Source organism: Papaver somniferum, unplaced genomic scaffold (genome assembly GCF_003573695.1).
Source record: "Papaver somniferum cultivar HN1 unplaced genomic scaffold, ASM357369v1 unplaced-scaffold_135, whole genome shotgun sequence".
NCBI classification, from domain to species: domain Eukaryota; kingdom Viridiplantae; phylum Streptophyta; class Magnoliopsida; order Ranunculales; family Papaveraceae; genus Papaver; species Papaver somniferum.
In genome coordinates, this window is record NW_020622713.1 from 10,192,932 (window position 1) to 10,220,464 (window position 27,533).

General features: G+C 37.5%; 1 long non-coding RNA gene across 1 annotated transcript; it reads left to right on the plus strand.

The window, feature by feature from the left end:
- The first annotated feature begins 8,462 nt into the window (after positions 1-8,462).
- Positions 8,463-10,428, plus strand: LOC113333969. Its single transcript, XR_003352474.1, has 4 exons — positions 8,463-8,834; positions 8,942-9,037; positions 9,446-9,787; positions 9,964-10,428. It is a non-coding gene; the product is annotated as an uncharacterized LOC113333969 (long non-coding RNA).
- The last annotated feature ends 17,105 nt before the right edge of the window (positions 10,429-27,533 follow it).

Consider the following 27,533-nt stretch of genomic DNA (forward strand, 5'->3'; position numbering starts at 1 on the left):
AGCTTTGTCAGAGGATTGATCACTTAAATCTCTTTCAACAGAGATATTATGAGCAGAGGAGTAAGGTAATCTGGATACCAAATGTGGATAAAAATACCCATGTCTTTCACCTCTTTGTCATCCAAAGAAAGAGGAAGAATCAAATAGCTACAATCAAATCCCCTGATGGAAAATGGATCACTGATACTGCTGAAGTTATTAACTGCCTAGTGATATCATTTTCCCGAACTGTTCAAGAGAGCCCCAGATGAAGACAAGTATCCCATATAATTCAAAGCTCCTACAAAAATTGATATTACTCATAACAATGACATCTCCAAGATCCCTACCAGTGAGGAAGTGTGGACTACTATCAAGAGGATGAAAAGCTTAAAGTCACCTGGACCGGATGACATGCCTACTCTCTTCTACAAAATATGCTGGGAGTTCGTTGGAAAAGATGTTATCAATACCATCAAGGGTGCTTCAGATCAGCTTCTTTACCTCCAGGCTTGAATCAAACAAATATTGTTTTGATTCCTAAGATTAAAAACCCTATGCTACCATCTGACTATAGACCTATTGCCCTTACCAACATTCTATATAAAGTAGTCACCAAGATCTTAGCACAAAGAGTGAAAACTCATTTAAATGGGCTAGTAGATAGAGCTCAGTCTGCATTCATTCCAGGCATACTAATCATTGACAACATTGTGACTGCCAAAGAAATCCTCCATTCCATGTCTAAATCAAGGTCCATTATATGAGTTTTCGCTTTAAAATTAGATATCAGCAAGACTTACGATAAGATCAGCTGGAGATTTCTTAGTCATTGTCTTAGAACTTTTAGAATTGTAGGTATAACTCATGAACTCATAATGAAATGTGTATCTACGGTGTCTTTCTCAATTGTTGTTAATGGTCAGGCCGAAGGTTACTTTGTTGGTGAGAGAGGGATGAGACAAGGATGTCCCATGTCTCCCTATTTATATATTTTGTGTTCTCAAGGTCTTTCTTGGGTGATGAGAACCATGGAATCTAATGCTCTTTAAAATGGTTATAAATTGTGCAAGAATGCCCCTGTTATCTCCCACCTCATGTTCACAGATGACCTCCTTCTGTTTGGTACCTTAGACAATAAGACGGTATAGACTCTACTGAAGATTCTACACACTTATGCTGGTTGGTTTGGGAAAAGTGCAAATACCCAGAAGTCTGCAGTCTTGTTTAGTAAAGGTGTTGCTGAAGACAAAAGGCTTAATGTGGCCAGAATGTTGGGTGTTAAGCAAATGAAGATTAATGATAAATATTTGGGGCACCAACTTCTTAAACCTGGTCACCAAAATGCATCTTTTGAGTTCCTAAATGACAAATTTGAAGTGAAGTTGGCAGGGTGGAAGGGTACTGATCTTTCTCATGCAGGGAGGACCATCCTTATCAAGAATATTCTGGGCCTAATCCCTCCTTACTACATGGCCGAATCCATTATACCTAAGAAGACATTAGACAACCTGAGCGGAATTATAAGGAACTTCTGGTGGGGACATGCTAAAGATACTAGGAACACTCACTTCGTAAATTGGAACCAGTTTGAGCTCTCAAAAGATCAGGGAGGTTTAGGGATACGTTATTTAAAGAATCTGTACAATGCCTTGATTGCAAAATCCGTTTGGAAATTTCTAGAAGATCCTGATTGTCCATGGTCTAGACTTATGCATGCAAAATATCTGAAAGGTGGTAGTTTCTGGGATGCAAAAAAACCAGACAATTGTTCTTCCACATGGAGCGCAATGCTGAAATGTAGAGATGACATGAGAGAAGGCTGATGTTGGAAGGTTGGAAATAGTGCAGATATCAACATATGGGCCAACCCCTGGGTCCCTAATTTTCCAAAGAAGTCACTTGAAAGAAGTATCAATATCCGGCTGATATACCAAAGGTGGAAGATCTGATTATTCATGATGAACACATATGGGATGAAGACAAGCTGAAGCAACTATTCACCCACCATGAAGTTATGAAGATTTTTGAGATTCATCTGCCTGTTGTTGAAGTTAACCCGAGGGACAAATTGCTTTTGATTTTTGGGAACCTCCATCCTCCAATAGAATCAAAATAAACTTTGATGGTACTGCTGGGATCAAAGGCTACGCCTGTAGTGCTGTTGCAAGAGACGACATGTCAGGATTTCAAGGTTGTAACACTAGAGTTCTTAACTTCTCCACTGTTGTTGAAGCTGGGGCTTATGGGGCATTACTTGCTACTGATTTGGCTGTTAACAAGGGTTGGAAGGAGATCAAGATTGAAGGAGATGCTTTAACCATCATCAACTCTTTAAAGTATAAACATCTCCCTTCACCTTGGCGCATCCAGTATACAGTCAACATGATCAGAGAGAACTTGTCCAGATTTAACTCTGTTGACTTTAGATTTATCAAAAAGGAGGCCAATAATGTGGCTCACTCCTTGGAAGCTTATACTGTGTCTACTCACACTTCTGATGTGTGGCAACAGAATGGTGTAGCAACCACTAATCTGGATGTTTATCTTTCGGTTTCAATAGGGACAATTATCGTGTTGTTTGTACCAAAGTGTCTCATGGCCTAGGTTTTCGCAGACACACATGTTAGTATTAACCACACATGAAAATTCTTACATTTAACACCTAAAAAAATAACTTTGCTTAGTTTAAAATTGTAAAGCGTTATACCTATCAGGAATAGGAATTCAGAACTTCAAGCTCACTATGAACAGTGCAAGTCCGAAAAAATGACTTGAAATTTTGTGTACTTGCACGTTGCAACACTATTAACTTATCCAGGAATGTGACATTAAGATCTAGCATTCAATGGTTTTGACTTCTTCGGGATGTTAACCATTCATTTCTGCAATATTTAAATAAAGTACCAATTTACCCAAGGGTATACTGACACAAAGGTAATAGATCTTCTATGAATATTGGTAAATATCCCTAGCAAATTGTGCATCAGCCATGTCATAAGCTGCTTTTATCCCTATAGTGGACTAGTATAATAGCGAATCGAAGTTTTTGTTTGGTATGAGCTGTCTCGGAATTCTGCATCCAAATGTGTCCTAATCTGGCTAGGCGGAAAAGCTGCTGGATGATTTCGTGCGCGATGCCGCTGAGGGTTGTGTGGATCTAGAAGATTTACAAAAGATTCGAAGAAGAGTACGATCAGATTGTAACAACAATTCCCAATTGATGTAGTTTCTTATTCATGTGGTGAGTATCTTTAGAATCGTTCCTTGTGGTGTTCTCTAACAATTCAATGTTTCTTGTTTATGTGTCTGGATTTATCGCTTATCACTGTCTTTCAGATCAATTCTTCGTTTTAGCTATATTGTTCCAAGTTAGCAGTGTGTGGTGCTTCAGATGGAGCCAGAAATGAAATGATTCCATGTAAGGGTTTAATTTCGATTGCCATTTAACTGATTACTTAGTTCTCTAACACTACTTGTATTCTAAAGTCCTGTAAAAATGTTTTGAATAAGCTACTTGAATCTAGCCATACAAGTCATTGATGTAGAAAGTTACCTTGTATGGATGAAACTTGATGTTGCTACTGTCTGGTTACAAGCAGATGGGCGAATGTGTTGGACATAACTGTGTGATTTCTTTATATTAGATTTAGGTGTCATTGTAGAATGTTTGGCAGTGTATGTCCACTTGATTCCTGCTAGTACTGAAGTTTGCTTAGACTCCTTGAGAGACTCCCTCACCTTCATAAAAAGGCGTAAGTTTGGCTTTTGTTGTATTGATCTACTAGTGGTCAGCAAGCTTACCAATATGTATCTGGTAACAGTTCTATAGATTTCTTGTCTTTCAGTATCCTTTGAATTCTACCTTTTAGCCGTATTGTCTTCTGCTGCATTATGGCTGTTTAATGTGGTGAAATGGTCATATTTATGCTTTATATAAAATCCTTTCTCTGTGGGAGAGAAGTCTATTCTGGCTGGTGCTTAGAGAGATTGATTTGGACAGCCCTGGTTGTTTTAAATGAAACTTTGCAGGTTTGAGATCTCTGAGTATTACATGCTTCTCTTAATTTAACATCGTTTTGAGGTTGATATCTTGTTTTGAGGTTGATATCTTATCTCCGAGAGCTTACGAATGGAGGATCTCAGTTTGCGTTGAATTTGAACTAGATATGAAACTGTAATTATTTTCAAACACGATTCATTACGATTTGGACTAGATGCCGACACTTTTAACCAAAAATCAATAAGCAATTGGCTGCTAATCCAATGCAGCACTCTTGATTAATACATAGAGAAATATGGTTTGGTGAGTTTGTGATGTTAACATTTATTGATAAAAGGTCTAACCACTTTTCTGGTTGTACATTTAGTATTTGATATCTTTGGTGCACTACCATCATTACTATTTTCATATGTTCTGGGATATACAGGGTGATAAAGAGTAGCCAAGTAGAGAGGAAGGGCCCAGGTGAAAGATCCAATGCAATTTGTGAAGGGCCTCTACGAAGGAGAGGAGCTTTAAGTTATCCATTTGACGGAGATAGCGTATCAATCTGGTTCATTGTATTGCTATCTAGCTACTACTCCAGCTGAGAATGCTTATAGAGCAGTGAATTAGTCCTTCACGAGATGCTTCTGACTTTCCCGTTAAGTTCAATTCTAGCACTTCAAGTCTTCACGGTAAGAATATTGAACTTTTATTTCATCCATAACGTAGAAGTTCCTATGTATTTAATGATGATAATCTGTTGTTCTGATTGGTTCTTAAGCAATAATGATACTTTTGTTGGATGGGTACAAACACTGTTGTCTTTTTATGGTTTAAAAACAAATCAGGATTCCCTTAGCTTAAGTTAAGCTGGATTGGTAATAATCCTGATTGAGTTCTGGGAATCTGGTTTAAGGTCTAGTTGTGTGCATAAGCTTTGGTTAAGTTTAATGATACATGATGACTAGGCTACAGAGAAACATGGAAAGCATGGCATGGTCTCTTTTATAGGCATAAAAGCGAAGGTTTTTGATTCTCATTTTGCTGTTCAAGTTTTTATAAGGTTGTTGCTGTTCTTTCTTTATTCTTGCTTTTAATGCCATAAAAAAATAGGTTCTTCCGAGACTTGATCGGGTTACTGGATTCAGAGTCCAATGTCCTGACCACTAGTCACTAGACCATAGAACCAATTTATGTTCACTCTTTATTTTCTTGCAAATCTTATATTTTAATGTTTTTACTCACTATTTATACTAGTTGTCTGTTCAGTTTCACTTGTAGAGTACAGTAGTACTAGGAGTAATTATGGTTAACTAATAAAACTTCGTGACCATGCCATATATCTACAGTAATAACAAATATAGGTTGATCATGATTAATGTTGTTGAGGGAACGTCAGCTTGGTAGTTTCTTACCATATATTAGTTACACTTTTACATATGGAATATATTTCCATATGTGATGAACTCATGAACTAAGGGAGGGAGGGATAATTAGGAGGAAAGGAACTGTAATGATTACCATGCTACTAGTTGATCACTGAGGCTTTGTTGTGTTTTCCTGTTATTAACTTCTTGTCATTTCTGATCTTCTGATATCGCTTGTGTTTCTGTTCCTATTACTGCTATCAGACGTCAGTTCATACCCATTTTCCTTTTTTGATTCACAATATGTTTTGGGGGACCCTCCGAAGGAGAAACCAAATGACATCTTAGTGCCAAGGGCGAGACAACCAGCATCTTTCAGACAAGTCAACTTCTGTAGCTGCTGCAACAGGTACAGAACCAGTTGATAACGAAAGTGGTAGGTCTTCAAACATTTTTCTCTGTTTCCCACAGAACTAAATCCTAACAATCTTACTATGGGATAGTTATATATTTCTCATAACTGAACAATTTAGTGGTTCTACTAAGTTCAACCCCTTGGGAGTCAGTCAATTACCCAATAATTTCATCTTAGTGGCAGTTTTTATGAATGTACGAGTAATATTATAGTTGAAAGTATCTGGTATACTGCATTACTATGAAGGTTGCATGGAGTAATTTCTCAAGTAGATATTGATACCCATGATGCGACTGGTATACTGCTCTATCAATCGAGCAAATATCTGGAAGCGGCGCCATTATCCTTCTCTTTGTATTTCTTTCAATGAGTATTACTTGTTTCATGTGCTTGTGATCTCTTCATACCACCATTATTAAGGTTACCCTAAAGGAATCGTTGTTTACCGACACAGTAACCCCTAAGATTGGAGATGTAGTGACTATTTAATTGACCACGTAAACTGCTCAACAATGACTCCGTGGAAGGGATAACAATCACTCAGCATGACCTGTTCTTGGAATTACCTGAAGCGTGGAGGCAGCAGTTAACAATTTCCGGGGTGTTGATTCATCATCTGCCTACACCACTCACCAAATCATGGAGAAATTTCTGAATGGGCAAAAAACCAACCAGCAATGGAAGGAGTGGTCCGAGTTCAAGCCAAACAAATCTCCGACTTTTTGTTTTTGCTGATAGCCTATGCAGGACTATTGATGGGCATCGAATCCATCATCCTGGTTGGCAATTTATATTGAAATCCTAATCTGACATATGGAAGATCCTTGGAATCTCTTGCCCTGTGTCACTGTGTGGGACTATTTGTTGAGATATGCAGCACACTGAAAGGGAATCGTAAGACGGCTGAACAAGTAATGTTGAATCCCATGCCGGGTTCAGCCAACCCCTTTGGAGGCCCAATAAATCCGGATTCTCGTAAGAAAGACCCGTCTGCTCTTTGCAATGCAGGCTGTTGCCATTAATTACCGTGAGTTATATAAATAAGATGATAATTCATTCTCCCAATTGACGAAAGAGCAATTCTAACTTATAGCATGTAAGGCTCTGCCAGAGTTTAGTGCACTGATTCAGTAAGTGATGGTAAAAGAGGCGTTAATATAGCTAGCTTTCTTTCCAAATCGGCCGGCCGGCCATGCTGGTAAAATACTGCGTTATTCCAAAAAGATTGTATGTTTTGGACTCAATTGACGTTCTCATGATTAAATTGTTTTTCAAAGACTTATCAAGAGCAATGAAATTCTGATTACTTACGTCCACTGCACTAGTGGGCACCTTCCTTTGCAAGGCTCCACATGCCCCTTTCGAAACATGAAGTTTAGCGGAAGTAAGAATTTGATTCTAGGCATTGTTCTTGACTAGGCATGCGCAGCTGGGATCGAATTTGAATGCGGCATAGAATATGCATGATGAGGCTCTAAACCTCAGCAAGGAACAATGGCCATGGACCGCCCTTTCACAAGCAAAGGCCAAAGTACCTTTAATTGTTGTGGGCACACGGCCCAAAAATCTTTTTTTTTTTTTTTTTTTTTTTTGTGAATCAAGAATGTATTATTGAAGAAACTCATAAATACAGAGACTAGAAAAAACGGTAAGTAGAGCTACCGTCAATTACAGAACTTACTAGAGAAATTGGAAGGTAAATTACATTATGTACTAGCCTTCCGTTACAATTATCTATAATCAAAATATTGCCTAAAAAGTTTGGCATTGTCTGCAAGCATTCATTGAAAAGAGAAAATTTCCTTGCTTCAAGGGCCAACTTGTCAGCAGCTTGATTTTCTGATCTGTTGTTGAAACTGAATCCCAAGAAGTTGTTGCATTCCTTCAAGATCTTCATAGCTTCCTTCACGATTCCTTGATTCTGCCAGGACATTAGAGACTCTATGTCTCTGGTAAAATCAATTATTCTTTTACAATCGCCCTCTATCCAGAAATTTGCAATATTCAATTACTTTGCCCATTTAACTCCCTGCAACAACGCAAGAGCTTCTACTTTTTTCAGAGAAGAAGCTTTGAACAATCCATCAAGTTATCTAAATATATTATTCTTACCCTTGGGTCTTGACACAATATTTGCTCATGATATGTTTACGACATGAAAAACCAAATAGAAAATAATAACTGCGCTGTGACCCAAGATTTGCACCTTACCCAAATGTATCGTATCATTATAATTTGAAAAGTCTGTTTGGATAATACATGAAGAAGCTGCTTTTTGACTTTTAAAAGTCGAAAAGTCAAAAATCATAAAAGTAATAAACGACTTCTACAAGTCGAAAAATTAATTTTTTGTGAAGTAAAATAGTTTAACTTCTGACTACTGTTTTAGGAAAAACAGTAGCAGACGTTTCTGATATCCATACGCGCAAAAAATTCCCGATAAATCTACTGCATACTCTAAAAAGTATTTCTTGACCATTCTTTTTCTTTTAACACAAAATTTGACTTGTATTCTAAACATTTTGTTGTCATGTAAGTACCAAGTAATTATCAATATGACCGTTCAAAATATGTTCAAAATCCACACAAGTTGAACAGTACTGATGTTAACCAAGTGTAACAAAATAGACACTACTTCTTCTATCAATTTGCCCTACTATTTAAACAACCCCTGGTTTTCTTTTTTTCACTCTCATCCTTACTTTATCTTGGTTGTTCCTTTGTTTTCTCCCCCTTTCAAAACCGCCGCCGCCACCATCACAGATGATGGAGTCAGATGTCCATGATCATCATCAACAACAAGATATTAGTATGATGATATCTCCTCTCAGGCATGAGTCGTTTTCAGATGCTCTCTGCATTCAATTTTTCTTGATCTCTTCTTCTCCTGTCTTTGAATTCCGACTCTCCTTTTGTGTATCCTCTTTAATTTTACGTTTCTCTCTATCATCGTTCTGTCTGCGTCTTTCTTTGGTAATTTCCGTTCTTTTAAAGTGATCTAGTGACTCGTTTCTCCCGATTCAATTGATTCGTTGACTCGTTTTTAGTGGTTCAGCCGTAACTTTGCCCTCAGTTCTCTGTTCATGTAAGTTTGATTTTCTTTGTTTTAGATCTATAAATTAATAATTAGTAGCTTAATTTATCTAATTGATTGATAGTAATTAAGATATTGTACTACTCGAATTCTTGCAGGGTTTCTACCTTCTATGGCGGCACCAGTTGCAGGGTGTTTGGTATCCAAATGTATTATTCCGACTTCATCTCAAAAACAAAGGAAGGATCATAGTGGTGAGTTTCACATCCATGGAAAAACTTGTAGATGATTAGGTAAGATGCACATTGACATGAATTGATTTATTAGGCAGCCTTGTGTTAACTCTATGTATACTTATTTCCACGGAAGTTTAAGTTATCATTCAAGTTCAACTTAATCAAATGCAATTTTTTTTCTTTGTACATGCTTAGTATTCAATTTATTGCATATTTGCGTTTGAATTTTTTTGGCCAAAAGTCAATAAGCAATTGATGCTAATCCAATGCAACATTATTAATTAATACATTGATAAAGTATGGTTTGCTGAGTTTGTGATGCTAACGTTGTTGATAAAAGGTCTAATCACTTTTCGGATTGTCCATTTAGTATTAATTTGATATCACTAACATCCTTACTGTTTTCATATGTTGTGGGATACGTAGAGGTTATCAAGAGTAGCCGAGTAGAGAGAAGGGCACAGGAGCTTTAAGTTCTCCATTTGATGGAGACAGCACAGCAATCTGGTTGACTATTTTGGCTATCGAGCTACTCCCCCAGCTGAGAATGGACATTCCCCCGCCTAGAGCGGTGAAGTAATCCTTAACAAGACGCTTCTAACTTTCCCTCATGGTGGCCTATACGATATCATGGGATGTAAACTTTATGGTGTATCTATTCAATGAAATTGCAGTCCCAAGCACTGCAGATGGGATTACTCATGAAGTCCTGCTTTAGAGTGGAAAAAAAAGTCCTGCTTTAGAGTGAAAGAGCGAGAAATTACTCATGTGAGCTTAGAAATTATATTGTTTTCGATGCTTCTACGGTCATGCCAGAGTTTTCTTTGTTCTTTTTACGCTTAGAAATTCAAATCTCTCACTTCCAAAATCTTTAGTCATTGAATGTCTTACAAATGCTACCAGGGGCGGTTTCCTAACTGAACTCATTTTGATGTAATTGACAGGCTTCTGGAAGTGGTTCTTCTCAACCACTGGTTGTAACTTCTCCACTGAAAACTTCGCCCGGCACATCCAATTTCAAACAGAACCAGCAACATGAGGCAAGTAGGAAAATAATTAGAACCATGCTGTCATCTTCCTCTCACTGTTGCTGCCTGACTCTGTGCAAGGGATAACAATCACTCAACATGTACCTGTTCATGGAATTACCAATCCTGGGGATGATGCAGTGGACATTGGGTTCAGTAACAAGCTTAGTAGCAAACCTCGAAGCGCGGAGGCAGCAGTTAACAATTTTTGGGGTGTTAATTCATCATCTGCCAATGCTGAAATTATTTGCGAACCAGACTTTTATTGGTGAAATTTTTTTTATTAGTGAATTTAAGAAGAGAGCCCAGTTTCTGGATCAGGGTGTTAATTCATCATCTACATAGCCAATGCTGAAGTTAACCAGACTTTTATCGGTGAAATTTTTTTTAGAACGATTTTTTAGGGACGATGGTTTTTTTGAGGGGACCATGATTTTACTAGGCCACCTTCCCTATAGTTATAAGGGGTATCCTAAAGCGTTGAAATGACTAACCTATCCTTAATCTAATTTAATTTAAAATCAACCTAATAACCACTTATATATATATATATATATAACCACCAACTCCTCCCACCACCACCGATTACCACCACCACCGCCCACCACCGATGATTACCACCACCACCGCCGATCACCACCACCTCCGGTTATCACCACCACGAACCACCGATTACCATCACCACCTCCGATTACCACCACCACCTCTATATATATAACTTAATTTAAATTATTAACAAAAATATTCTCACAAACCCATTACTTGTCATTTGTTTTTTGATTGAAAAAATGAGAAGTAATCATCAAAATGAGTTGAGAATGGAAGTTGCAGAGAGGTTTAATGGAGGGTTTTTTCAGAGAAAGGTTCGGTTACGTCGCAAAAAACAAGTCTCAGCCGAACTCTTAGTTCGGTTACGTCGCAAAAAGTTCGGTTTCGCCGCAAAAAGTTCGGTTATCACGAATTATTTTTTTCTTAACCGAACTCAGGGTTCGGTTGATTCGCAAAAAATACTTTTAACCGAACTCCTTGTATTAGAACAACACAAGTCCATAAGTTCGGTTCCTTCGCAAAATAAGGATATCACCGAACTTTAGTTTACGAAAATAATGAGAAGTCCAAAAGTTCGGTTCGTTCGCAAAAATGTTAAGTTTTTACTTTAACCGAACTTCACTCAGATATTGAGTTCGGTTAGATATGATGTTGGGTAACTTCTTACACTTGGTATATATTTTTTTTTACGTAAAGTTCAGTTAGATAGTTGGTTGGTATGAAGTTTGCGAACCAACCGAACTATGTACACTTTGTAAAATTTTATGTTCACGTAAAGTTCGGTTAGATATTGTTTGCGAACCAACCGAACTTCTAGACCCTAAAGTTCGGTAACATTGCGAACCAACCGAACATTACTTTGTAAATCCTATAAACAAAGTTCGGTAACATGTCTGTTAACCGAACGACTAAAAACCTCCATTAACGAGCGAGTTCGGTAACCTGCGTGTTTGGAAAAAGTAACCGAACTATACTTTCAGTTGTGTTCGGTTACATGTTCTTCACATAAGGTAACCGAACAAGGACAAATCTACTTCAAAAGTTTACAATTTTTTGAAAATTTGGAGCAATTCAACCAACATTATCTAAGTTTGAAGCATACCTGGGTACCCAATTCTCTTCCTCCGGTTTTGTTCGGTTACATGATTCAGATGAGCCATCAATTAAATCATCACTTGAATACTCAAGCTTAGTGAACTCAATTTTTTTTCCATGTTTTTCTTCTTCATCTTCTCTAACTTTACTCAATAATTCTACTTCTTTTTAAGAAAACCCATCTAATTTTTTAATCTAACTAATTATCTTTAACTTAATCATTTCACTAATGATTATACTAACTGTTGAGATTATTAGTCCCACATTTTCTAGGCATCTAAGATCCTGCGGTTTATCATCTCTTAGGGCCTCTCCACTCATTGCCAATTGGTTGTGAGTTGGATGCCCGTATTCTAATATGTTATCACAGCCAAGGCATGTATGAGACGTGAGACCCAATACGACCCAAGAAGGCAGGGCAACCATACAGCGGTCCATATAAGGTGTGGAGCTACTCCACTTATTTCCAATTGGTTTTGAGTTGGATGACCGCAGATTTAATTTGGTATCAGAGAAGGTTATTTGTGTCGAGTCATTTGACCGCACCTTTACTCCGCGTCACCCGATTTAATTGTCCACGTGTTAGACCCTACGAGGCTACACGTGAGGGGGGCATGTTGAGATTATTAGTCCTACATTGTTGGGCAGTCTAAGATCCTGCGGTTTATAATCCTTTAGGGCCTCTCCACTCATTTCCAATTTGTTTTGAGTTGGATGCCCGTATTCTAACATGGTGTCAGAGAAGGCTATTTGTCTCGAGTCATTTGACCGCACCTTTACTCCGCGTCACCCGATTTATTGTCCACGTGTTAGATCCAACGAGGCTACACGTGAGGGGGGTGATATTATTAGTCCCACATTGTCTGGGAATCTAAGATCCTGCGGTTTATAATCTCTTAGGGCCTCTCCACTCATTGCCAATTGGTTGTGAGTTGGATGTCCGTATTCTAATATATTATCACAGCCAAGCCCTGTATGAGACGTGAGACCCAATAAGACCCAAGAAGGCAGGTCAACCATACAGCGATCCATATAAGGTGTGGAGCTACTCCACTTATTTCCAATTGGTTTTGAGTTGGATGCTTGCAGATTTTAATTCTAACTAACATTAACACTAACTAATCATTACCCAAAATTAATCAGGAGGGTAGTTTAGGTAGTAATATAAATATCTAGATAAGGGATGGCCTAGATTTACTTCTAAATGTCTTACTAAAAATAGAACCATGGTCCCCCAGAAAAACCATGGTCCCCAAAAAATCTCCGAAGAGAGCCTAGTTTCTGGATTAGTTGCAAAAAAACCAACCAGCAATGGAAGGAGAGGTCCGAGTTCAAGCGAAACAAATCTCCGACCTTAAGAACGATTTTTTGGGGACCATGGTTTTTTTTTGGGGACCATGGTTTTATTTTGGGTAAAGACACTAGAAGTAATTCTAGGTCACCCCATATCTAGTTATTTATTTAATACCTAATCTACCTTCTTAATTAATTTTAGGTTATGATTAGTGAAATGATTTAGTTAAAAATAATTAATGAGATTAAATTAAAATATGGGTTTATTATTAGTTGAGTAGAATTATTGTGAGAGTAGAGTTAGAGAAGATGAAGGAGAAAAACATGGAAAATAAAAAAAAAATCCAATTCACCCCCTTTGAGTATTCAAGTGATGAAAACTCATCTGATTCTTCATCTCCATCCTCTCGTAGAATATTTGTTAATCTTCAAAATGATCCGGATTTGGCTTATTTCTTAGATGGTGATTGTATTCTTCCCCAAAATGAAACTCAAGATGAAAATGATGGATTTTATCAACCACAACCGGAGGAAGAGTATTTGGTTGAACAGGTATGCTCCAAACTTAGATAATGTATGTTGAATTGGTAAAAACTTCCCCAAAAATGTACATTTTTGAACTGGATTTTGCACAGTTCAGTTACATTATATGAAGAACATGTAACCGAACTGTTCTGAAAGTGTAGTTCAGTTTCCTTGTGAGATGAATAAGTAACCGAACTCATTTGAAGATGTAGTTCGGTTACTTTATCCAAACACGCAGGTTACCGAACTCCATACTAATGGAAGTTCTGAGATGCATTGTTATGTTCGGTTGGTTCGCAACTAACCGAACTTTACGTAAAAATAAAGTTTAACTAAGTGTATACAATTCGGTTGGTTCGCAAACTGCATGTACCAACTATCTAACCGAACTATGTTTAATAAGTTCGGTTGTTTCTCAAACTTGAACCTAACAGCATAACCAATCGAACTTAACAAACAAAAAAATTCTGAAGTTCCAGTGTCTAGTTCGGTTATCTACATAAAATACAAAGTAACCGAACTTTGTTCCTTTTATTAGTTCGATTGTTGCGATAAAATTCACATGTTACCGAACTCTGTTCCTTTTATTTGTTCGGTTGCTTTGTAACTTGCTTAAGCAACCAAACAATGAGTTCGGTTTTCCCGATAAAATTATTATGTGACCGAACTTATTTGTGATGGCATTGATGTTTTTACATTTCTTGTAGATGGAATCACAACCTATACCAATACATGATCAACCTTCTCCGATTGGTATGTTGTTCGAAGATACATCTCATCACTATGCGAATGAGTTGGTATTTCACTTATCTATTGATGCGAAGAATTGGGCTAGAGAGCATGCCAAGAGAGTCAATTGCGTCTTGGTTTTGAATGGAAAAGAAAGCAACACTCGTTTTGAAATGGTTTGTGAGAGAAGTGGAGATCTCGATGTTAGTCACAAGAGGAAGGGTTATGAGTGTAAAGGAAAGACGACGAGGAAGAACACAACGTGCTCAAAGAAAATCAAATGTTCGTTCAAGCTAGGTCATCATAACCACGAAATGGTTTCTAGCTATGGATAAGGTGGTAGGTCATCATAACCACCCTCGTCCGGATGATCTTGAAGGGAATGCAATAGACACAAGGCTCACTCCTCGAGAAATGGAAAAAATAGCCGAGTATAGGAAATTGTGTATTCCACCTTCCATAATGCTTCGCTTATTAAAGCAAGATAACCCGGGTAACGTATCATCTTTGTACACCATTTACAATGCAATTGAGACGATTAAAAGGAATGAATGGAAGGATAGAAAAGTAATGCAACAATTATTTTTTTTTGGCTCAAGAGAAAGGCTACGCGGTTCAAAAGAAGGTAGGTCCGGAAGAAGAAATAACTCATCTCTTCATTGCCCATCCGAAGAGTGTTCAATTGGCTCAATCATTCCATGAAGTTCTTATAATGGATTGCACTTACAAGACAAACAAATACGAGATGCCATTGTTGAACATTGTTGGTCGTACGTCGACGAAGTCACCGTTTACCGTTGCTTTTTGTTTTCTAAAGGACGAGCAAGAACCAAGTTGCACTTGGGCGCTAAAACAAGTGAAGGCGATCTACCGAGATGATGAGATCCCCGGGGTTATCGTGACGGACAATGACGTAGCATTGATGAACGCAATAGAGAAAATCTTCCCATTAACACATAATATGCTTTGTACATTTCATATATGGTGCAATGTGATGAATAGGTGCAAGCCTAAACTTTTTCCACCTAAGAGGAAAGGATTGTAAGAGATTAGTAAGCTATCGAAAGATGAACAAGCGGATGCAAAAGAGGAATTCGATAAACAATACGCCATAAATCACGCTAAATGGATTGCATTCTCCGGGGAATGGGAGGAATTGACTTGGTCTCTCACCGAAGAAGAGTATTATCTAAAAATCTTGCCGAATTTAGAGAACATTGGTCTAGCCCCGAATATCCGGAGGATATAATAACATATGTGGTGGAACAATGGTTGGAACCGCACAAAAAGCGCTTCATTTATGCTTTTACCAACAACTATAAACACTTTGGGAATCAAGCGACAAGTTTGGTAGAATCGTCTCACCACCGGTTGAAGAAAAATCTCTTTGGATGTGTCGATAATTTTGTGGTTGTGTTTAACGCAATGGAGAGTTACTTCAAACGCGATATTAAGAGAATTAAAGAGAAGTTCCAAAAAAGACGCATCATGAAGTACACAAAGATTGTAGACAAAGATGGTAACATCAAGAAAATGGCGGACCTTTGGTTGTTTAAGGGACTCCACTATAATGTTTCACATGTTTGCATCAAGAGGTTAATGGTTGAGGTGAATTTGATTGACATATGGGGAACCAAGCCGGACGAGGTGTGTGTGATAGCTAAGGAATTAAACCTAAAACTATGGTTATATTTACACCTGCAAGTGCACAGGATCTAAAGTAGAAAGTGAATAAGCAGGGGTTTGTCCACAGGGAGTGGGAGCATACAAGAAGTTTTCCTAAGCTAGCAAATGATGTAAAACAAGATACAAGATCACAATGTTATAGTGGCAGTGAAACAAAGAGGGCAAATGGCATGAACCAAGGCTGTGAGCCAAGGGTAGGGGAGACAGTGAAGTAAAAAAAAAGGAAGGAAAAACAAGCAAAGCCAAGGCAATGGCTTTAGGCATTCATCTAGAGTGGGAAGAGAACCAGCTTGCTCACAGTCACTAGTGAGCACTAGTTTCTCCCCACTGCTCAATCAATCCAATGCTTCAAAGCTCTAACCTAGCATTCCACTTCTTGACAGTGAATTAAACTTAACAGTTTGAGAAACTAAACATCACACACTAAACATCACACACTAAACATGACAGTATATCCAATTAACATTACATTAAACATGAAACTAGAAATTAAACTAAATATGCACAATGTATCAAAACAGGAAACAGAAATTAACAAAACAGGGAACAAAAATTAACAAAACAGGAATCATTGCTAAACAGGAAACAAAAATTGAGGCAAAAATTGAAACAATGAAACTAAAATTAAAACTAACCTAAGCATGGAACTAGAAATTACCAAACATTAAAATTAAACTAACATAAACCTAATTGCACTAACAGTTGAAAATTAAATCAAAATTAAACGTGCTAAACACAAAATTAAAACCTAAATTGAACTGTTGGAATTGAAATTGACATTAAAACAAACTTAATTGTAACTGAAATAGAAATTGGACTTGAAATTGAATTAAAATTACACTAAAAATTGAAACCCTAATTTTGAATTTGATTTGAAATTGAAGAAACTAGAACTGAAATTAAACCTAATTGGAGACTTGGCTAGTCCAAGCACACCCCTCCATACACACACCTCACTCTCTATTTATAGCAGAAAATACCCAATTTTTATGAACCCTAATTTTGAAATTAGGGTTTTGAAAATCCTAAAATTACTCACCTAATCTTCAAATTGACGTCGACCCATCCTTCTTTTTATCTCTGTGCTCCTTCCCATGCCTTCAATTTCTCTCTAGGCTTACCTAATTCACCAATTTCTCACGCCTAGGGTTTCAAGAAAGAAACGTGAGGGATTGATGGAATAAGTAGCTAGAAGGAAGGGGTAAGTGATGGTGATGTTCGGTGGAGTTGGTGGTTTGGTGGTGGCAGAGTAGGTGGTGGCGGACATGGTGGAGATGGTGGAAGTACGGCGGTTGCAGTTGAAGGAGAAGGTGGTACGGTGGAGTTGGTGGGAATGAAAGAGAATAAGGAAAGAAAATGTTAGGGTTTCTCTTGTTTTTGGCTTATATATCCTAGGGTTATTTCGGTGTGTGGCGGGTTCATCGAACTTTGATGTCTAGCAAGTAGATGCGTTGGATGTGAAGATGGTAGGTGGATCCAACGGTGGTATGGGGGCATGTATCGAGAGACCGTTAGATGCATAATACATCTAAACCAATGTCTCAGATTAGAACTAGGTGTTGTGGTGTGAAGTAGGACCTTCCAGCTTGATGTACCGGCGTTGAAGCGACCATTAGATGCATCTGTGGGTTGATCTGACGGCTAAGAGGGGAAACAGGCTTGGGTTGGAGATTGGGCTTGGGATAATTCTGAGCCCATGTCTTCTTTAAGAACAAATTCTTCCTTCTTGAGCCAATTTCTAGCCTTTTGGTCTTGTGCGCAACATTCTTCGCGGCATCCTTGTGTGATTCCTTTTGGCTTCCACCACTTTTCTGCTCTATTCCTCTCCGCAAGTCATCCAGACTTTATTTATTACCTAAAAATGCAAAATTAAGTAAGAAAAATATTTATTCTTGAAAACAATGAAAATACAAAATATGGGATAAAATGTAGAACTACTGCACAAAAGATGAGTTAAATGCCAACAAAAAGGGATAAAATTATACAATATTTGGCACTCATCAAATACCCCCAAACCTGAATTTTACTTGTCCTCAAGTAAAACAAAACTAAGGAAATCCTAACTATACCACTGTCGCTGGTCTCTCGAATGCATTTAGCGTATGCACTAAGCCTTTTAAACCACTAAGTGTCCCTAGTGGACGAGTTGAAGTCTCGTGAAGGTTTGCTTAGAACGTACATACAAAGTTCTAGATCAAAATATAAGCTCAGATTCCATCAAATGTGACATGTGCAAAACAGTTTAAGCTCACAGCAAAATGGAGATGTCAATCTAGCTATCGAAGGCACAATCCTAGCACTGATAACAAAAAAAAGACATGTGATAAGAGTGTAACGTGTATCTACACATGTGTAAAGAAAGATCTGAAGTTATGACTACTAATCACCAAGAGATAGTTTCTCAGGCTAAGAACCAAGGTCGAAATCTAGCTAGCTGTCCGGACTTTACGAGAATTGTGCATGAGTTGGAGGTAGTTCACAATTACTCGCGTTGTACATCAATGGCATACACCCTCCTTGCTTATTACAATGAAACAACAAAATGACTATTTACATGACTCTTATTTACATTGACTACTCTCTTTTTATTTTTGGAACAAGAGAGGATGGAATTGATAAATACTTGATTTTTTTGTATTTTTCTGATATTTTTTTTTTTTTTTTTTTTCTGATATATACATCGTTTTTTTTTTTTTTTTTTTTTTTTTTTTTTTTTTTTTGCAAAGAAACACTTTTGATACAATACAAAAGGAAACAAAAGATTACATGACACTTTGCAAGAGGTAGCCCTTTTTGATGCACCCAGTTAAATTCGATGGTTGTCTTTCTTAATGTAACCTCCACCTTCTATCCCAACCAACCAAAGAACAAGCTAGTCAAGTTTCGTTCAGTATTCTAAAGTGATTGGCAATCGTAACTTCCTATCAAACACCTTGAAGATCGAGGCCATACATGTATTGGTAGATCGTGCGCGTGCAAATTTCTTATCACTATGTGAATTGTGCTAGAATCAGGGTGCCTAAATATCTAGACTAAGACTCCTAATAAAAATACATATTTGCACAAGAGTCAACATTTCAAGGTAAATGAGCTCCATTTTTATGATTTTTTTTTTTATTTTTTTTTTTAATTTTGATTTTTCAATTTTTTTTATTTTATTTTTTCAAAAAGAAGAGGAGTTCGTTTTCAATTATAGCATATTATCGTGGTATCTACTCTATACCCCCAAACCTAAACTAAACATTGTCCTCAATGTTTCAAAATATGGAAAGAATTAAAAACATATGGAAAGGACATGCTGAGTAGAGTAAAAGGAGAGAGAATACCCGATTTCGAAAGCAGATTAAAACTCCGTTATTCAAGGCAAAAATCCAACATATTTCAGCCGAGATCATATTGGATTAGCAAAATATATACAAAAGGAACAAAAGGGTTTTAAGAAATTTATCTACTGGATTATATACAAAAAATTCACCATACATCAAAAGTCTAAAGAGTTGAGGATCAACCCAAAAGAAAAAGTGTAGAGACATAGAAAGTTTCAAAACACTAAAATTGGACTTAAATGGGAGTGAGAGTGAAAAACCGAATGAATCACCCCTAAACCAAAATTTTTCAACAGGTTTACTTTTAAGCACAAAATCTTTTAATTTTAGGGGTTCAGGATTCAAAAGGTCTAACTCATAATGGACTGTTTTCGGGATGGGCAAAGAAATGCATTCCAACTGTGGCTCTTTAAAAGTGTTATATTTTGAAGCAAAATAGTCCAAGAGGACTTGGGAGGCACACAGTTCCAATCCTAGATTGGGAATCTTCAGAAAAGTTGGTTTAAAATTTTTGTTACAAACCAAATCTAGGTTGGGTGGAAGGCCATCAGATTGTGACTTAGGTAGAAGAATAGGCATATCATTATCAATCAAATCAAAATCTCCTAACTCATCTACACATGTCACATCATGCTCACAATCATCAATCAAATTGGCAAGATCACAATCAGAATCATCAACATCATCAACAGATTTATTCTCGTGTATCGGCACATCAGGGGAAACATCACATGGAATACTAGAAGAAATATCATGCATTAAGGTCGGGGCAGAGAAGCCTAATGTATTTGAACCCAAAGGTTCCATAACATTTTCAGTATAGACATGTTCTTCTAACATAACATCATAATCATCATCATCATCATGATAGAGATTTTGCAATCTAGGATAATTTTCAATCCTAAGGTCGGAGCTATTACAAGAATAAAACTCTAATTCATGGGGGTGACTCATATCATGTGGTGTTGTTCCTGTTTCCCTAACGGATTCCCATTGATGGGTTTTCTCTGCAATCTCGGCTAAAAATTTCCATGCATCATCCACAGATTTATCAATAAACTCACCATTACACATAGACTCAACCATGGTTCGAGATTTAAAGTCTAGTCCCTCATAGAGGATGACGACAAGTCTCCACTTCTCAAATCCATGGTGCGGACATTCGCTCAACAAATCATTAAAACGTTCAAAATAGTGAAAAACAGTTTCCTCATCCAATTGGACAAAACAATTGATACTTTGACGAATAGCGATGGTCCTATGATGTGGAAAGAATTTTTTGAAAAATAGATCTGTGAGTTGGTCCCAAGTGTTGATTGATTGTGGTCTCAAACCGTAAAACCATGTTTTGGCCCTTTCCTTTAAAGAAAATGTAAACAAACGCAATTTTAGAGAGTCTTCGGACATATGATCAGGTTGCATAGTCCGACAAATTTGTTCAAACTCTCTTACATGAGTATAGGGGTTCTCAGAATCGAACCCTCGAAATATAGGAAGTATTTGTATCATGCTTGCATTTATTTTAAAAGGGTTATTGGTTTGAGGTAATACAATACATGATAATGGAATTTTTATTGACGGATACATGTATTCATGGAGAGCACGAGGTTGGCCCATTTTGAAAAGACACAAAACCCACTATTTTGGTTTAATGGGTTTTCAAAAATTTGGTTTTTAATGGGTTTGGATTTTTGGGAAAATTTTGGTTTTTGAAATAAGGAGCAATTTTTTTTTATTTTTATTTTTTACACTTAGCCTAGCATAAATTAGCACAACCCATAAAAGAAAATAAAAACAACAATAATAATTACAAACCCATAAAAGAAAGAAAAAGAAGAAAAAGAAAAATTATTACAAGCCCAAATAAAAAATAAAGAAAAACAAAAATTATTACAAGCCCACAAATTAAAAATGGAAGCCCACAGGTTGGGTTCTCTTAATGGGTTTAGGCTTACCTTTGAAGCACAGCCCAGCTGCTCAGTTTGGTTGCAAAAGCCCAGTTGGGCTTTGGATCATCCTAAGCTTTTGTCTTTGTTCAGGCCCAGTTGGGCTTGGCTCAACTTGTTAAGCTTGGCAGCAACTTCAGCAGGCCCAGTTGGGCTTGATGGCTCAATTTAGCACCAGGCAGCAGGGGTTACAGCAGATTTGGCCTGGCACCAGCAGGAGAAGCAGCTCAGCAGCAACAGAAGCACCACAAGTTCAGCAGCACCACAAGCAGTAGCAGGAGAAGCAGCTCAGCAGCAACAGCAGCACCACAAGTTCAGCAGCACCACAAGCAGTAGCTGAACAGGGGCAATGTTGCAGGCTTGGCAGCAGCAGCTCTATTTGGGCTTCACAGCAGCACAACAGCACCAGAGGTTTGTTCTCAGCCTCACAGCAAGGTCACAGTACATGGTCACTCAACAAAAATGTCAAGGACAGCAAAGAAAGGCAGTGAACAAGAACTGTAATGCAAGATTGACTGCAAGAATGTAAAGATGACTAATATGCAAATATGATATGCAATCAGGACAGCAAGATGCAATGAGTATGCAATGCAAAGATGAATATGCAGTAATGAATGCAAGTTATGATGAGATAAATGCTTACACTAAATGATTATACTAAATGCAAGATATGCAAGTGAATAGCAGCAAAAGAAAGCAAGGAAAAACAGCAACCACACAATGCCAAGTCCCCGGCAGCGGCGCCAAAAACTTGATAGCTAAGGAATTAAACCTAAAACTATGGTTATATTTACACCTGCAAGTGCACAGGATCTAAAGTAGAAAGTGAATAAGCAGGGGTTTGTCCACAGGTAGTGGGAGCATACAAGAAGTTTTCCTAAGCTAGCAAATGATGTAAAACAAGATACAAGATCACAATGTTATAGTGGCAGTGAAACAAAGAGGGCAAATGGCATGAACCAAGGCTGTGAGCCAAGGGTAGGGGAGACAGTGAAGTAAAAAAAAAAGGAAGGAAAAACAAGCAAAGCCAAGGCAATGGCTTTAGGCATTCATCTAGAGTGGGAAGAGAACCAGCTTGCTCACAGTCACTAGTGAGCACTAGTTTCTCCCCACTGCTCAATCAATCCAATGCTTCAAAGCTCTAACCTAGCATTCCACTTCTTGACAGTGAATTAAACTTAACAGTTTGAGAAACTAAACATCACACACTAAACATCACACACTAAACATGACAGTATATCCAATTAACATTACATTAAACATGAAACTAGAAATTAAACTAAATATGCACAATGTATCAAAACAGGAAACAGAAATTAACAAAACAGGGAACAAAAATTAACAAAACAGGAATCATTGCTAAACAGGAAACAAAAATTGAGGCAAAAATTGAAACAATGAAACTAAAATTAAAACTAACCTAAGCATGGAACTAGAAATTACCAAACATTAAAATTAAACTAACATAAACCTAATTGCACTAACAGTTGAAAATTAAATCAAAATTAAACGTGCTAAACACAAAATTAAAACCTAAATTGAACTGTTGGAATTGAAATTGACATTAAAACAAACTTAATTGTAACTGAAATAGAAATTGGACTTGAAATTGAATTAAAATTACACTAAAAATTGAAACCCTAATTTTGAATTTGATTTGAAATTGAAGAAACTAGAACTGAAATTAAACCTAATTGGAGACTTGGCTAGTCCAAGCACACCCCTCCATACACACACCTCACTCTCTATTTATAGCAGAAAATACCCAATTTTTATGAACCCTAATTTTGAAATTAGGGTTTTGAAAATCCTAAAATTACTCACCTAATCTTCAAATTGACGTCGACCCATCCTTCTTTTTATCTCTGTGCTCCTTCCCATGCCTTCAATTTCTCTCTAGGCTTACCTAATTCACCAATTTCTCACGCCTAGGGTTTCAAGAAAGAAACGTGAGGGATTTATGGAATAAGTAGCTAGAAGGAAGGGGTAAGTGATGGTGATGTTCGGTGGAGTTGGTGGTTTGGTGGTGGCAGAGTAGGTGGTGGCGGACATGGTGGAGATGGTGGAAGTACGGCGGTTGCAGGTGAAGGAGAAGGTGGTACGGTGGAGTTGGTGGGAATGAAAGAGAATAAGGAAAGAAAATGTTAGGGTTTCTCTTGTTTTTGGCTTATATATCCTAGGGTTATTTCGGTGTGTGGCGGGTTCATCGAACTTTGATGTCTAGCAAGTAGATGCGTTGGATGTGAAGATGGTAGGTGGATCCAACGGTGGTATGGGGGCATGTATCGAGAGACCGTTAGATGCATAATACATCTAAACCAATGTCTCAGATTAGAACTAGGTGTTGTGGTGTGAAGTAGGACCTTCCAGCTTGATGTACCGGCGTTGAAGCGACATTCTTCGTTTAAGAACAAATTCTTCCTTCTTGAGCCAATTTCTAGCCTTTTGGTCTTGTGCGCAACATTCGCGGCATCCTTGTGTGATTCCTTTTGGCTTCCACCACTTTTCTGCTCTATTCCTCTCCGCAAGTCATCCAGACTTTATTTATTACCTAAAAATGCAAAATTAAGTAAGAAAAATATTTATTCTTGAAAACAATGAAAATACAGAATATGGGATAAAATGTAGAATTACTGCACAAAAGATGAGTTAAATGCCAACAAAAAGGGATAAAATTATACAATATTTGGCACTCATCAGTGTGTTTGCAATATGATGAAGTCTATGGGACTCCCTTGTCGCCACATGATAGCTAAGTATGAACATGGCATAATCCCTTTAAGCGACATTGATCCACATTGACAATAATTAAGTTTTGTCACTCCTCCAAAGGGCGATGTCGGTGAAGAGTTTGGTGACAATGAAATGGGAAGAACGGTTATCGAAAAGTACCGGAACATGAACAAACTCGAAAGGAAAATCTTTTGGGATGACATGCGGCCAATCGTTTTTCCGCATACTTCGGAGAATGTGCAAGAACCGGATAAAGGCAAGAGCAAAGGTAGGCCAAAAACCAAAGAAACAAAAAAACAAGTTAGAGAATATGCAAAGGTGTTGGCTAAAAGGAAAAGTGAAATTACTCCTTTTACTAGAGATCCTTCGGGGCATGAGTATACCGCGGCGAAGTACCAAGAAGATTATAAGAAAAGGGGAAGGAAATTTATTGAAAAAGGCGAGTCAAGTGAACGGGATATAAAGAAAAAAGGACCGAAGTTACACTCTCAACCTACTCCGTCAGAACCGAGCCAACCAAGTCAATGAGACATGAATCTAAAGGCTCCAATTTATACACCACCTCTTGATGATAAAAGGTACTTGGAAAAACTACCTCCTTACATTAGAGATTACGTCATATCCACCCATGACGTCCCTTCGGATGGTAATTGCGTTTTCCATGTAGTCGCACAACAAATAGGGCCTTTCACTCAAGGTTCCAAGCTATATTATGATAATCAAATCACTTATGTCCGTCAAAGGATGTTGATGAAGCTAAAGGAGAAACCGGAATTTTACAAGACAATGTTGGCCGATGGTGATGTTAGTCTCAATATTCAATTTGTTAGGTTTCAAATGCGTCTCCATGGGGCACATCGAATCACATGTGATCATTGGATGACCATGTCGATATGCGGGCAATTAATCGCCGACGCATTCAATTGCATGGTTCACTATTTCTCAAAAGGTGCTAGTTTCACATACACTCCCAAAACAACCATATGTGCCGAGAAACTTAGACTTAGGAGAGTGGTGATTGTGCTCGTTAACCACAACCATTTTATAGAACTTCAGTTAGAAGACAATTTTCCATTGCCTCCGATATGCGGATGCTCTTATTGGAATGGATTTAACCCCGACACAATGTTGGGTTGGTGCATTATGTATGAACATAACATGGAGATGTGGAAAGCTTCCGAGGAATCGGACAAAATTATACACGAAGGTTCAATTTCCCTTGGGGATGATTAAATGTACCCTTAACTAGAATATATATGCTTTGAACATCATCATAAGAATTAAAGATTGTGTTTTTTGGAATTTGGGTGTATTATAGTGTGTTTGCATAATTTGCTTTTATACAAAAAGTCACTCTTGGTTTACAGTGATAGGTTCGGTTACCCTATCAAATTTATGGTGGTAACTGAACAGATAGTTTGGTGGCATACATATATTTGAGATACTACCGAACTAGCAGGTCGGTTGATCCCGCAGAATAACGAACAAACCGAAGTTCTTATGGACAGAGCATTTTCACTAATTCGGGTACTTAAAAGTTCAATAATTAATTAAAATACAACACCAAATTAACAAACAAAAGTTGTAGGTGATACTAAAGCTAAAATTGCATAACATTTAATATCCGAATCGCGTTACGAAAAAGTGCACAAGGATGCGGAAATGATCTTCATATTTGAAATTCTTTGTCTTCCATCTTCGCCATTCATTTTTTGCTGTTAAAAGAATTTCCTCGCCTGTTTCACCCCTAAGTCGACACCGCCTTACAATCCGAAACAAAGCCATAAATTCCACAACTCTCTCTTTAATCTTATCAAATCGAAGTAACAAAGCTATATGATCACAGTTATGAGGGTTTTCTGTGTCGGAGAAATATTGCTAATCAATTGTCCCCCAATAATTTTGACTCATAATACCATTCATTCTTCGTTCTTCAACCCTCTTTGGATGGTATAGTTTGTAGTTTCTGCAAAGAGAGAGATCTTCATCTAGAGTAAATTTAGCACTATTAGCTGCTTTTTTTAGAAGATTTTGAGACAAAATGTTAAGTATGAGACACATATTTATAACCAAAGAGGTGTATAACGACAAGAAAAATAGTCGTTACTTGAAATTTGTGTCATTCAAATTTCAAAATACAGAGTTCGGTTACATAGGAAATGCATAGACAAAACCGAACATGGCAGTCTAAAAGTTCAGTTGTTTTGCAGATTTGGTCAACTAACCGAACTAAGCAACAACAATATTTTAAAAGTTACAGTGTAATGTTCGGTTACCTGGTATTATTTTGCAGGTAACCGAACTTAGAAAAATTTTCACTGATTTTTGAGCTCCATAGTTCGGTTACCTGGTATTATTTCGCAGGTAACCGAACAACAGATTTCGGTTACCTGCGAAATAATACCAGGTAACCGAACATTACACTGTAACTTTTGAAATTTGTTGTTAATGAGTTCAGTTAGTTGATTAAATCTGCGAAACAACCGAACTTGTTGTTTATCAAGTTCGGTTGTTTATCAAATTTAATCAATTAACCGAACTTCCTAATAATTTCTTTAAAAATTTGAGTTTAATGGAACACATATGAGTCAAATAGCCAAACTAACTAATAATTTCTTAAAAATTTGAATTTAACGAAACACATATGAGTCAAATATCCAAACTAATCCCAATTCAACATAAAAAAATACAAATGCATAAACAGAATAAAAGTTGACACAAGAACATTGAGAGGCGAGGACTCACCATAGGTTTATGGTAAAACTTTGCATCAAGCGGGAAGCTTTACATCTGGCGCACTGCATTACTAGCAGCTGAATAACTTTCAGTAAACACAATTCATGCATGACCACGAAGCTTCCGACGTATCCACATGAAAACCCAACTTGTATTTCTTCTTTTATTGGCTGTTGAAACTTCTGTTTGTACCATGAGTAAAATTGCCACATATAGGGCCAGAATGTTGACTGGGCCACTGTTCATCAGTCATCCAAGCCCGCTAACCAGTCAACCGAAACAGCCCACCAGCTTGCCCAGTATTACAAGGACTGGTCAATGGTCAAAGTCAACGCTCAGTCAACGGTCAAAGTCAACCATTGGTCAACTGCCAAAGTCAGGTTGCACGTCGCACCTCTAGCCAATTTTCAATCATGTTGCCAGAAGTGCTGCTAACCAATTTCCATCCAAGTACTCTACCGCACTGCCAACCAGTTTCTAGCCATGCTACCAAATGTGTTGCTAACCAGATTCCAGCCATGTTGCCATATGCGCTGACAGCCAGTCTCCATCCATACTGTCAGTCCATTATGCTTGTCAACCATCAATCCAGTCTGCTAGCATGAAGAATTAATTCAAGAGGCATGCAAAGACAGTTTCATGCGAATTAATTCAGGAAGCATGCAAAGAGCAGTTTCATGCAGAATTTAACATGGAGGCATGAATGAGCAGTTTCATGCAGAATTAAACAGGGAGGCATGAATGAGCAATTAATGTCATTTAAGTTTATATTGAAATTAGGTATTCAATTGTATAAATGGGGAGGAGCATAAATCATTAAGGGGTAGCCAATAGAGAGAAAAAAATACATTGTAATTCCATAATCAAT